At 47.3% G+C, this 12150-nt stretch overlaps 1 protein-coding gene across 1 annotated transcript in view; it reads right to left on the bottom strand.

Annotated features, from left to right (window-relative positions):
• Positions 1-7002, bottom strand: part of TAFA4 (TAFA chemokine like family member 4) — a 164885-nt gene extending 157883 nt beyond the window's left edge. Inside the window, exon 1 of the mRNA XM_060271023.2 lies at positions 6863-7002. The gene's annotated coding sequence lies outside the window, so the exon portion shown is untranslated. The remainder of the gene's footprint in view (positions 1-6862) is intronic.
• Positions 7003-12150: the final 5148 nt, after the last annotated feature.

Genomic DNA, 12150 nt, shown 5'->3' with positions numbered 1-12150 from the left:
AGACGTCCCTGATTTCGATAAGCCATCCTGGTTTCTGATTTGATCCCAGAATGTCCCACTTTTCCTTAGGATGTCCCTATTTTCATTGGAGAAATGTTGGAGGGTATGTAGTTATCCAACCCCTGGGCTATCTGAAGGCAATTCTGTATAGAGAAGTGTTTTGTTTAATGTTTAATGTTTTATTATGTTTTTATATATGTTGGAAGCTGCCCAGAGTGCCTGGGGCAACCCAGTAAGATGTGTGGGGTAGAAATACAGTGGTACCTTGGTTTAAGTACACAATTGGTTCCGGAAGTCTGTACTTAACCTGAAGCGTATTTAAGCTGAAGTGAACTTTCCCATTGAAAGTAATGGAAAGTGGATTAATCCGTTCCAGATGGTCCGTGGAGTACTTAAACTGAAGCGTACTTAACCTGAAGCAAACTTTCCCATTGAAAGTAATGGAAAGTGGATTAATCTGTTCCAGAAGGGTCCGCAGAGTACTCAACCTGAAGCGTACTTAACCCGAGGTAAGAGTGTAATTGGTTCCGGAAGTCCGTACTTAACCTGAAGCGAACTTAACCTGACGCGAACTTTCCAATTCAAAGTAATGGAAAGTGGATTAATCTGTTCCAGACGGGTCCGCGGAGTACTTAAACTGAAAGTACTCAAACCGAAGCGTACTTAAACCGAGGTATGACTGTAGTAAAATCATCATTATGGAATGGGATGTCCCTATTTTCATCAGTGAAATGTTGGAGGGTATGGGGTTGGTATTCTACAAAGTCCTACTCCAAAGTCCTACCCCCTGAAATTATTAAACTGAATTGTAGAGTTGAAGGGACCCTGAGGATCATCTAGTCCAACCCCCTGCAATGCAGGAATATGCAGCTGTTCCATATGGGGATCGAACCTGCAACCTTGGCATTATCAGCACCACGTTCTAACCAATTGAGCTATCCAAGTCATTTTAATGAGCCTGCCATGAGTGGGATTAGCATGGCATACCAGTCCAAGATTCACATTGTGAAGTCAGGACTGGTGAACAGCCCTGCTGCTGGAACAGACCAAAGGTCCATCAACTCCAGCTTCCTTTTCTCCTGTCTCCCACGGTGGCTAGCCAGATGTTTACAGGAAGTCCACCATCAGGACATGAGGGCAAAAGCCCCTTCCTGCCCTTGCTCCTAATGGCTGCGATTCAGAGGTGGAAGAGCATCCATGCCTGCTGTCTCTCAGACCCCTCATTCACCCCCTGAATAGGCATCCATGGTTAAAATTGTTGGGTACCTGTTGAGATCCATGCCCCCAAACAGGGGGCTCACTGCTAGAGCCTCTGAATTAACTACCACTACTACTTACTCCTAACCCAGGTGGCGCTGTGGTTAAACCACTGAGCCTAGGGCTTGCTGATCAGAAGGTCGGCGGTTCGAATCCCTGTGACGGGGTGAGCTTCCGTTGCTCGGTCCCAGCTCCTGCCAACCTAGCAGTTCAAAAGTACGTCAAAGTGCAAGTAGATAAATAGGAACCGCTACAGCGGGAAGGTAAACGGCGTTTCCATGTGCTGCTCTGGTTTGCCAGAAGCGGCTTTGTCATCCTGGCCACATGACCTGGAAGCTATACGCCAGCTCCCTCGGCCAATAATGCGAGATGAGCGCGCAACCCCAGAGTCGGTCACGACTGGACCTAATGGTCAGGGGTCCCTTTACCTTTACCTTTACTCCTTACTGTAAAGGTGTGGCATATACCTTTTCCATCTTTCTAACAGGAGCAGGCAAGCAAGAATTGATGGTGGAAGGAAAGAGAAGCAGCCACACTTGAGCTTTCAGTTCCCATTGTAGAACGCGTGGGGTGGGTTTTGTTTTGTTTTTGGTTGGAGAGGATATATTAATTGCAATTTATCCCTCCAGACGCCTACCTGTACATGTGGTGGTTGAACAGAGTTTGAAAATCCCATCCTTGGCAGCAAAATTAATAGCAAAGGAATTATTAGGCTATAAAACCTTGTTCTGAACAAGTCCAGCTAACGAAGAAAGCGGACTTCCCCCACTTAACAAAGAATCAGGCAACAATTTGTAAAACTAAGTTTTAAAATAAGTTTGCTTACTTGATAATCGTGCATTGGCTTATAGCAGACATCCCCAAACTGCGGCCCTCCAGATGTTTTGGCCTACAACTCCCATGATCCCTAGCTAACAGGACCAGTGGTCGGGGAAGATGGGAATTGTAGTCCAAAACATCTGGAGGGCTGAAGTTTGGGGGTGCCTGGCTTATAGCAACAGTGGCAGTAAAAACTATGTGGACAAAATACAGTATATTTATATACTGTAAATATAGGTAAATAAAAGGTAAAGGACCCCTGGAGGGTTAAGTCCAGTCAAAGGTGACTGGGGTTGCAGCGCTCATCTTGCTTTCAGGCTGAAGGAGCCGGCGTTTGTCTGCAGACAGCTTTCTGAGTCATGTGGCCAGCATGACTAAACTGCTTCTGGTACAATGGAACACTGTGATGGAAACCAGAGCACACACAAACACTGTTTACCTTCCCGCTGCAGCAGTACCTATTTATCTACTTGCACTGGCGTGCTTTTGAACTGCTAGGTTGGCATTTCAAAAATATAACCAGCTGTAAATATAAGCAGCTTCAGGCATCTGCTTGAGATGGAGCAAGCACATGGCACCTGTGCCCTCATGTCTAGTCACAGGAAAAGAGAGACAGAAAATACTACATGCTCATCTCTCATATCTCATAGAATCAGAGTTGGAAGGGACCCCGAGGATCATCTAGCGCAACCCTCTGCAATGCAGAAATATGCAGCTGTCCCTTACAGGGATAGAAGCTGCTCCTTCCTCTCCAGAAGAGCAGGGGAAATGACATCACACAGAGCCCTCTCTACAAATTGTATTTCTATGGTCTGAGTATCTGCCTATCAGCAATACAGCTCTGTGAACTTGTCCTGCTATCTATTTGTTAGGTTTGGCTGCCAATCTCCCGCAGAAGGGCCCTTCTCTTTGCTCCTCAGCAAGACTCTCCGAAACTTGGAAGAATCCCAGGAGCAGCCTCTAAAGCACAAGAAGCTCCTGTTTGGGAACAAAGAAAACAACAGCAGGGAAATCCCAGCAAAGAGGGGAAGCATTCTGTGGACTTGGAGGTTTATCATCAAAATGGATGGAAGGTAGGAAGCTGCTTTATACTGAGTCAGGCCACTGGTCAACCTATCTGAATATTCACTTAGTGACAGCAAGTCTTCAAGATGCCAGACAGGGGACAGTCGAAGCCAGGGGTCGGCAATGTGCAGCCCATGGGCCGGATGCGGCCCAGGAAGACCGTTTTACCGGCCCATGAGCCACCCCCAAACTGAGCCGCCCACTCGGCGGTGCAGGGACTCACTGAGCGGCACCGGAAATTGCATCTGCGCACGCACTTATACCAAAACCCGCGTCTGTGCATGTCCAGACGCCAAAAATCGCTTCTGCACAGGCATGATTTCCGACATCTGGGCATGCACAGGCCCGATTTCCAGTGTCGCGCTGTGCCAGTCCGGCCCACGGATGATCTCCGTGGGAATGATCCCGCCCATGGCCAGTAAACCTTGCCGACCCCTTGTCCAAGCTCTACCTGGTGATGCCCAAGGATTGGACTTGGGACCGTCTGTCTGCAAAGCAGATACTCCACCACTGAGCTGCAAATGAACATAACATGAGGTTAAGCAGTCATCATGGAGTTTTTCAAGGCTAGAGCATCCCATAGGTACCCCTTTGCAAGTGTATAGTTGTTACGATGAGAGAGAGAGAGAGAGGTGCTCAAAGGCCCCTGATGTATCATTTCTAACAGGAGATATGTGTGTGGGAGCACCTGGACCAGATAGGTTAAAGGAAGGAGACCATTACTAACCAGCAGGACTTGTTGCTTGCCAAAATGCTTTTAACATTACTATGTAAATTCCCAGTGACAGCATTAAACTACAAGGGGGAAGGAAAGCTTGAAAAAGTCAAGTAGGATCCAGGCCTCTTTAATAATGAATAGTGATGCATCAAAGGAAAGAGATGTAAAAGGGCCGATAGGGCAGATCTGGTATTTTAAAGTAACTTAACACCATGGTAAATAAATTATAAGAAAGGTTTAGTACAACCCTGCATGTAAAGGAGGTTAGTGAGAAGGAAACTTTGGGCCTGAGTAATTTTCATACTCCAAGAATTTAAAAAGGATGCTTTGAGTCCTTCTACACACAAAAAGGAATGTTGGGCTACTTTTTCTGGAGCACCGTTTCATGAATAATGGGAATCTGGAATCCTGCTTACAGAGCTGTCTAGATAAACTTGCAGGTTCCATGCAATATTTTCCTTCTGCAGGTGTTTTGTGGCTTGAAACAACAACAACAAAAACCCTGCCAAAAAAATGCATTATGTCTGACTCAGCCCTTTGTTTTCTATATATAACCAACCACCCTGCTGAATGAAATCAATTCTAACCCAGCCATGCAGAGACCTTATTCATCCAGTGAAGATGAATGTCGGAAGATTCAGGTCAGGCCAAAGGAAATGCTTGTTCACACATCACATAGTTAAGCAGCGGAATTAGTGGCCACAGGATGCAGTGACGGCTGAATCTCAGCTAAAGCATCCATGACAGATGGCCATCCAACCTCTGCTCAAAAACCTCCAAGGAACCAGAGTCCACAACCACTCGAGGGAGACTGTTCCACTGTCAAACACCTCTTACTGTCAGAAAGTTTTTCCTGATGTTTAGTTGGAATCTCCCTTCTTGTGATTGGAAGCCATTGGTTCGAGTCCGACCCTCCAGAGCAGTTTTGCTCATAAGGAAAATATACAAACAAACCTGTTTACACAGGTTAAGACAAAATGTTCTGCCTGCTGTTTAATGCTACAATTCATTACACGACCACACGGTGCTCCATTGCTGGAAAATCCTCCTCATAGCTGAACTGGCAACTTTAGGGTTAGGCAAATTAGTGGAGAATAGGGCTAGATGAATACCAGCTGCTGGGAATCACAAGTGGAGAGAGCACTTGGGCATCTGGTTGGCCACTGGGGGAACAGGATGCTGGACTGAGTGGACCTTGGGCCTGATCCAGCCGGGGTCTTCGCTGCTCTCCACTTCTCCAGCTGAGACTATAACTTAACGCTGCACAAAGAAGGGGGTGGGCAAGAAGACTACTGAAAGGGGTTTCCAGATTCCTTATTCAAAATTGAATGTTTGAGGAAAAGCCATGGTCAAGCAGGAGTTACAGCCTCTTCAACCCATGCAACGTTGCTTGTCTTCCTGCGAACATTTTAAAAAATATTCACCAGAAAGACAGTCCTCCCTGGCCACCATTCCAAACGGGCACTTAATAATTAAGTATGGCTTCTATTTTCTCCTTCTTCTTCTGTGAGTAGCTCTCATTTATTTAACAGGACAATTTCTAATCCTCTTTTCAAAGACTCTCCAAACGGCTAAAAAGGATCCAACACACAATGAAACACCAGTAAAAACAAAACAACAGAAGCAAGAAGAGCAACTAAGAAAAAAATAGATGGTGTGATTGTTGGGTGGGGGGGGTGAGATCAATGTTACAGTATGATGTAGTGATGTAGATGAGCCAGTGTGGTGTAGTGGTTAAGAGCAGTGGACTTGTAATCTGGTGAACCGGGTTCGATTCCCTGCTCCTCCACATGCAGCTGCTGGGTGACCTTGGGCTAGTCGCACTTCTTTGAAGTCTCTCAGCCCCACTCACCTCACAGAGTGTTTGTTGTGGGGGAGGAAAGGAAAGGAGATTGGTAGCCGCTTTGAGACTCCTTAGGGTAGTGATAAAGCAAGATATCAAACTCTTCTTCTTACAAACAATGAACTGCCCAGAGATCCATGGGTATAGGGCAGTATACAAACTTAATTAAATCAGCAGCAGCAGCAAGAACTAAATATCCTTGAGCAAATAAAACAGGTTCCACCTGACACAGATAAGGCAACAGACTACATGGCCAGGTAAGGCTCTTTTGAGAAAGCATACATCGCGAGAAGAACTTTGTCTCTTTCAAAAGAAACAAATGGCAACAGGAAACTTCGGAGTCCATCCAAATACACAGCTAATTCCAGATACCATAAGTTCCTCCACTTGGGCTTGGAAATCTGAGGAATGATTCTCCGTGTGGTCAACAGCCCCTATGTGGTCATTGGAGTCATGCAATTCTACCAGCATCCCCTGCTCACCTTTGTGCACTCTGTCACATCAGTATAGTCTTAGGTTTTGGGTACACTATGGAAACATCATCTCCTCTTACCAAGACACATTTGATTTGAATGACGCTAAGACCAGGATGTTCAGACCTCACTTGCAGAATCTACTTTGGAAGGGTTTCTTCACCTGTGGGAAATGTGTATCGGTTTGGCCAGGATGCTGAACTAGACAGGCCATTGGCCTGATCTAGCAGGACAATTATTATGTTCTTAACTCCAAGTGGGGTCCAATCAGCTGGAACTAGGTGCCAAACAGTCACTCAGCCAGGTAGGCAGTCCACAAATTGGAGCCAGAACCAATCTCACAAACCATATCATTCCAAAGTCTACTCCCCACCAACTCTTTTTTTTCCAACTGTCCATTACTACTACTTTTTAGATGTTGCTATTGTGAAACAATTGCATGTCAGAAACCCATACTGATCTACTGAGAACCACCTGGAGCTCTACCAAAGGATGCCAATCCTCTTTCTGCCCACCGCTGCTTTATTTGGCTGCGTCACAGTTCACTTAAAGAGCCTTCCCTTTGTTCAGATCTCCTCGGTACCTTTCCATTTCTCTAATGCACTCCAGGAAGCAGGCTATGATGCCACCTGTGACCCGACTGAGTAGGAAACAAAAGCAGCCTTGCCTGCATTAATGATCACTCACAGCTTTGCCTCCTGCTGCCTTTGTCTGTGCGAAAAGTCTCACAGCTCTTCAATCGGAGCCAGCCTGCTTTTCTTTCTTCTCCTGTCCAGGGCAAAATATCTGTGGCATGGCTATTTGGATGGCAGGTTAAGGAACTCTGGCAAGAAGCCTTGGATCCTAGCTCACCTGAGCATTACCCAGTCACCTAAAAGAACTATGGTACAATGGCTTTTTTTTAATACAATGGCTTTGACATTCTTGTACTGTATTTGTAGGGCTGCAACATTTAAGGGGTATAAATCTGAAGGTTGGTCAGCTAAAGCTCGAGTTGATTAATGGTGGGATGATTTTAATCGTTGAGGGGCAAATATAAAAGCTATTTTGGGTCTGAAGAAGGAAGCATCAAAGAAGGCTTTGCCTTCTACCACGGAGTAGTAACCAAAGCTTTAACCCCACATATGTTTAGTCACACTGAAAAGTCAATGAAGAGGCAGGTGAGGAATCCTGTAAAGGGCTGGAATGTGCCCTAATCTTTTCATTGCAGCAGGTTTTAATAAAATTGAAACTAGGGCGGGCAGCGGGGATCTCCCAGGTGGTGCAGAGAATCCCCATGACAGCGCCTTGAACCAGCATTACATCGCGCTCTTGAGATCTGCCTCATCAATAGTAGCAATATCATGGCTGACACACTAGTTAAGCCAGCCTTCCTGCTGCCTTCTAGGATAGGATGGTCAGGGATGATATGCATTGTTGTCCAAAATACGTGGAGAGGACCAGATTGGGGAAGGCTGAATAGTCTTATGAAGTGGCCTTTCCGCTCTGAGTACCTCGCCAAAGGATCGTTGACTTGCGATACAGTTGCCGTCAATGGTAAGGAAAGGAAACATGGTCCATTTGTTGGAGGAGCCACTTCCATGTCTGCTCAGTTCATCAGCTAAGGCTGTTCTCTTTGTGTCTCCCCTTTTGACTCTGACCCTTCCCTTGGCCCCAAACAGCTTGCTCCGGGTGCAATGCATCCCTTGACAGCCCAAAGGTTGCCCATGCCTGTGGGGAAACTCTCATGTCATAATGTTGTTGGGGTTTTTTTAATCTTCTGAGCCTGTTTCCATTTTTATGCTATTGTTTTATTTCTTCAGAGGGATTGCCTTGCAACAAGAGCCATGCAAATGCCTTGGAAAGGGCGAAAGTACAGATACTCCGAAATGCATAAATAACAAACACATTTTTATTCACCAAGACACTTTAAATCGCGCTCGTGGTGCTTTGATTACCGCTGCGGCTATTTTGTCTGATGTTTAACCTTGACGTTTTCATGAAAGAGTTGGGGCTTTGAGCCTTTCGCAATACGGGGCTTTTAAATGGTTGCTTGCGATTCTCCTTGATAGGGCTGTGCCCTACGACACTGCCGAGTCTTTCCCGAGTCATGTTCTCAATTCACTGGAAAGTGCCCTGAAATTAAGAACAGAACAGCATTTTACATAAAATAAAACACCTAAGCAATTGCACGGGCAATTGCTACTTCCCTCCAATGAAATCGTAGCACTGTAAACCAAAGAAATGCAGTTAGGACGACTTTGACAATGGACAGAATTATTACAGCATCAACTGCACAACATCCCTCCATAAATGAAAACATTTCCATGCACACACAGTCTGCGCAGAGCTCCTCATCCCAGCCATAATGATCTCGCTCATCGAAGAACAGCATCCAAGAGGTTAGCTGTTGCTTGTTGCCTGCTAATCTATTTAACCTGCTCTGCAAAAAGACAAACAATTCAAGCTGTGATCATCAGAGGGTGACAGGCGTGTCCTTCCATTAGCAGACGGCACCTCTGCTTTCTAGCCTGCGGCGTTCGGAACCCAGTGGAAAATAATAAGAATAATAAGCAGCTCTGATTCAAGTGGGTGGAATCTCCAGCTAGGCTGAGCATCCAATGGGCCTTGCCAGAACCAGCCAGCCAGGCAGCCACACAGCGACAGGGTGTGCAGAAGCTTGGCTAAAGATGCATGCCCTGTCAGAAGAAGTGGAGGCAGCGCTCTGTTCCCGCATGACGAGTGGCAGGAAAGGACATTGTCACGGAAACTTGGTTTCTAGGACAGCCTCGAGATTTCTGGAGCCCAATGAAGCTGGGGTTGGGCCCCGTGGCAGCAATCTAGCCTGCCTGAGGTAGGCGGGAGAGGAATAGGTGGCATCTGAAACGTCAAGGTTATGCAGCACAAACTGTCTTTATATCATACTTGCAGCTGTGAAGGACTGGAGAGACTCTGATAGCATCCACACCATATATTAAAAGCACAGGGCTTCCCCCAAAGAGTCGGGGGAATGGTAGTTTGTTAAAGGTGCTGTGAGGGGTAAACGACAGTTCCTAGCATTCTGGGGTGGGGGCACTATGTGATTTAAAAGGTAAAGGGACCCCTGACCATTAGGTCCAGTCGTGACCGACTCTGGGGTTGCGCGCTCATCTCGCATTATTGGCCGAGGGAGCCGGCGTATAGCTTCCAGGTCATGTGGCCAGCATGACAAAGCCGCTTCTGGCAAACCAGAGCAGCACATGGAAACGCCGTTTACCTTCCCGCTGTAGCGGTTCCTATTTATCTACTTGCATTTTGACGTGCTTTTCGAACTGCTAGGTTGGCAGGAGCTGGGACCGAGCAACGGGAGCTCACCCCGTCACAGGGATTCGAACCGCCGACCTTCTGATCAGCAAGCCCTAGGCTCAGTGGTTTAACCCACAGCGCCACTGTGTTTTAAATTATGGTGGGAGGTGCTTTGTATTAAGAGGTGTTACCTGCTTGCACATCCCAGTCACACTCTTTGCATTGCGTCTACTGTCATCTCTGTAATGTCGGTTTCCAGTGTCAAGATGGAACAAACTGCTGGCAGGCCCATGCGTTGGAAGGTGTTGTGAAAGTGTTGCATGCAAGTCTATATGAGCATTTGGCCCAATTGTCTGTTTTCTCTCTTGCATTAAAGGAAGGCATTCAAAAAGATGCAAAAATATATCAGTTCCGCAGGTTTGTAGCAGAAGCTGGCAGTGTGTAGTGCTGATTGGCCAGCACCTATGATGCCGCTTAGAAAACACACACACATACATAAGGCACCAGTTTTTCAATTCCAAGACATTTCCTTTTTTAAAAAAAGTTAATGAAACCAGGGGCGTAGCCAGGATGAAAATCAGGGGGGGCAAGGGGCGGGGGGCAAGGGGCGGGGCCACATCGGAGCAGCCCGAAATCAGGCTGCTCCGACTCCCTCCTCCCCCTCCGCGATAGGAAGGGACGAGGGGGAGCCAGGATCAGCCCGAAATCGGGCTTCTCCGACTCCCTCCTCCCCCTCCGCGATCGGAAGGGACGAGGGGGAGCCAGGATCAGCCCGAAATCGGGCTGCTCCGACTCCCTCCTCCCCCTCCGCGATAGGAAGGGACGAGGGGGAGCCAGGATCAGCCCGAAATCGGGCTGCTCCGACTCCCTCCTCCCCCTCCGCGATAGGAACGGATGAGGGGGAGCCAGGATCAGCCCGAAATCGGGCTGCTCCGACTCCCTCCTCCCCCTCCGCGATAGGAAGGGACGAGGGGGAGCCAGGATCAGCCCGAAATCGGGCTGCTCCGACTCTCTCCTCCCCCTCCGCGATCGGAAGGGACGAGGGGGAGCCAGGATCAGCCCGAAATCGGGCTGCTCCGATCCCCTCCTCCCCCTCTGCAATCGCTGGGGCAGGTGTAGGGAAAGCCCCAGAGCCGCGCAAAGCGGTTGCCTGGCTTTCCCTCCGCCCGCCCCACAGCCAGCCGGCTAGAAGGGACGTCTCCCTTCTCCCTTGCTGGCTGTGGGGCGGAGGGAGGGAAAGCCAGCCAAACGCTTTGCGCGGCTCTGGTGCTTTCCCGCCGCCCACCCCACAGCCAGCCAGGGAGAAGGGAGACGGCACCGGGCGGGCAGTGGGGCAGGCTGGCCAGTGACCCTGCTTCTAGGGGGGGCAATTGCCCCCTCCTGCCCCCCCTGCCTACGCCCATGAATGAAACACCTTTTAATTTAAAATTATAAAAGACTTATAGCCTTCCCAGGTGGGGTCTATCTAATGGCTATATTAGCATTAAACTCCCCGGTATATACACCCATCCTTTCAACTGGAATCCAGGTAGAAAACAGGCTCACATCACAGTTGAAGAATCTGTTCCAAGTCCTCCTTTTACATTGCATCAGTCTTCACCCTAAATTATATCAAGTCCTGGGGAAATGTGGCATGCCATTCCCACCTGGTGCTAGTCTGGGAAGAAACCGTGCAAACGATGTACAACAAGTCTAATTTTTATAGAAAAACTGGACATAATGATGGATCCCAACTCCCCAAATGCCATTACTCTCCAGGGGGTGGGGAGAGCTCTGGTGGCATCCTTGCTAACATAAAATGTTCAACTCTTCTCCATATGATAATGCAAAGTCCAGTCAATTCCATCACACACAGGTGCTTTTCCTTCCTTCCTTCCTTCCTTCCTTCCTTCCTTCCTTCCTTCCTTCCTTCCTTCCTTCCTTCCTTCCTTCCTTCCTTCCTTCCTTCCTTCCTTCCTTCCTTCCTTCCTCCTCTCCTCTCTCTCTCTCTCTCTCTCTCTCTCTCTCTCTCTCTCTCTCTCTCTCTCTCTCTCTCTCTCTCTCTCTCTCTCTCTCTCTCTCTCTCTCATTTCTTGACTTCCATTTGACTTTCCTCTAGAAACATCCACTTTTTGCTTGAAGGGTATTTTCTACCAATCTGGGTTCTATGCAACTGCGAATGAAGGCTTGATATCTGTCTATGCAAATCAATTTCATTACTAATGATTTCACTTTTTCTTCCCTCTCTACTGCAGGCTTTCCCCATCTACCAAGCTTGACTAAATATATTCAAACTGCCTTCTTCAAAAATTCATTTTGCTTTGTAAAATTGTTGCCATGAAAAGGAGAGCTCAGTTCTATTCCTTTCAGTTCTGGCAACTGCCCCAAGTTACCTTAGGTGTGTCTTAACGCTAGATACTCAGACAAATCAAAGCCAGTCCCCATTCAGCCTAACAGCAGAGACTGGCTGAAGTTGATAACCAGCCTATTTTGATAATGTTGCAGACGGGTTCAACTGAGAACATCAAATATGATGGTTGAAACACTCCATTGTATTTTCACAGCATTTCCATCAAAATTTGCAATATCTTCTATAATCATGTAGCAACTTATACCGCTGTAGAGAATAGTATTTGTTGTCATCTCCCAGGCTATCATTTGATAGTAGAATAATTTGAGGAAGAGTGTTGTTTATTAAATTCACTTTATACATTTTTAGAACCTTGGGTTTG

This window comes from Zootoca vivipara, chromosome 2 (assembly GCF_965207765.1).
Source record: "Zootoca vivipara chromosome 2, rZooViv2.hap1.1, whole genome shotgun sequence".
In the NCBI taxonomy this organism is placed as follows: domain Eukaryota; kingdom Metazoa; phylum Chordata; class Lepidosauria; order Squamata; family Lacertidae; genus Zootoca; species Zootoca vivipara.
This window is presented reverse-complemented; position numbering and strand designations above follow the sequence as displayed.